Source organism: Limulus polyphemus, unplaced genomic scaffold (genome assembly GCF_000517525.1).
Source record: "Limulus polyphemus unplaced genomic scaffold, Limulus_polyphemus-2.1.2 Scaffold7883, whole genome shotgun sequence".
NCBI lineage: Eukaryota > Metazoa > Arthropoda > Merostomata > Xiphosura > Limulidae > Limulus > Limulus polyphemus.
Window position 1 is genome coordinate 30,706 of NW_013673493.1, and position 1,872 is coordinate 32,577.

Here is a 1,872-nt window from a genome sequence, read left to right on the forward strand (position 1 = left end):
TATCTGTAATAATAAACTGTTTCGGTAAAGCAAGGGAAGATGTGGTTTAGAAGAAAGTAGTAAGGAAAGTTGAGCAGCTTATCACCGGAAGTAACCTAAGAACATGTTGTCTCATTTCAACTAAAGTAAGAAACTCTCTTGAAACTGTAAACAAAATAATACACGTGGATATTGATATAAAAAACGACACAAGAGCTTTGTTCATAATTTCCCTGAAAAAGCGTTGTTTAATATGGAAGGACAATTCCCAAAAAGCTATATGAGCATTGCCTAGATTGTCATAAGTAGAAGTGTGTCGTTACATTGTATAAAACATATGTGTCTGCAACTTATCATTATCTTGTCAGTGATGAAACGTTTCAAAAATTATTCAAAGTAGGCATCAAACGTTATTCCAAGGTATGTATTGTGGTTGCAGGATACATCTATGATAATAAATTAAACACACAGAGAGTCTAGAAAAAACAAGATGAACAATGCGTACTATCAGGAAAATGTGCTAACATCAACCATAATGGACTAGATGCTAATAGCTTAAGGCTTCATCAAGACAAAACCTACAGCCATACGTCCATACCAACATGCTAGTTTCACTGCAAAATCGAAGTACGGGTGGAAATTCATGCTACTGTACTGCCTCATTATAACACTGCCATGGGAGCCGATATAGGTGGGGAACATTATAATGCTTCATAAGTACAGATTCAACAGACTACTAAAGTAATCAATTAAATAAAATAACTGTTTATTTACACAGGAAAAATAGATATAAAAAGACTATAGATAAGATAAAATAAGATACAATAATATGAGATGAAATATGAATACAAACTTTTCGACATTTCAAAAACAAAGCACACTTATTTACTTAAAAGTTCTGATATTTTAGGCTGCTTAACACTACTCCAAACCTGCTGCAATTAACAACATTACATCTTCATTTCCTTCTGACACTGAGCAATATCTTGGTTTCAGCCGTAAACAATTCTTGGAAAACATTTCCTCTTTAATGACGTCATTTATGACCAGAGAGCTGGAATCCCCGCTGGGTCCAAGTATAGCCAAGTTTTCTGTGCTACCGTGAATGCAAGTGGCTAGAAAACTGCCCGTGTGACTTTAAACCTGTCCTTTATAAACGCTATATCGATAACACTTGCTATTTCAACAACTGAATCACATTTCCAAATTCCTTTCTTACTTTAATTACCAGCATCAAATTCACAGCTGAATTTGATATTCACATCTCTGGGCTTGGCACACAGCACTTCCCGCCTTTTCCCCTCTTATTTTGTGACAGAGTGTAATGACTTTACTCTCTGAAGCCACTTGATAATGAACTAAGCAGTAGATGATACTAACTTTTTGGGAGCCAAGGTTATGCATATGTATATGAGGGTAAAGGTCTAGATTTGGTGTATCTGGATTTTCAAAAAGCATTTGACAAGTGTGGGGGATAAGTTAGCAAATTGGATAAAAGAGTGTCTGGATGGAAGAAAGCAAAGTGTTGTTACAAATGGAGTTCAGTCAAACTGAATTAATGTCACAAATGTGGTATCTCAGGGCTCAGTCTTAGGACCTATGCTCTTTTTGATTTAGATGAAGAAATAGTCAATAAATTACTTAAATTTGCAGATGATATTAAGATATTGAGTGTTTCTAACTGTGAAGAGGATGTTCCTGATTTACAAAAGGATTTAGATCATTTAGTGAGTTGGGCAAATAAGTGACAAATAGGTTTTGATTATAATAAATGCAAGATATTGCATGTGGGTTATCATAATTTGAATTATAAGTATAATTTCGATGGAAATAACCTTAACAGTGTCATAAAGAAGGGGATATTGTTGTAATAGTCGACCAGTCTCTAAAGCC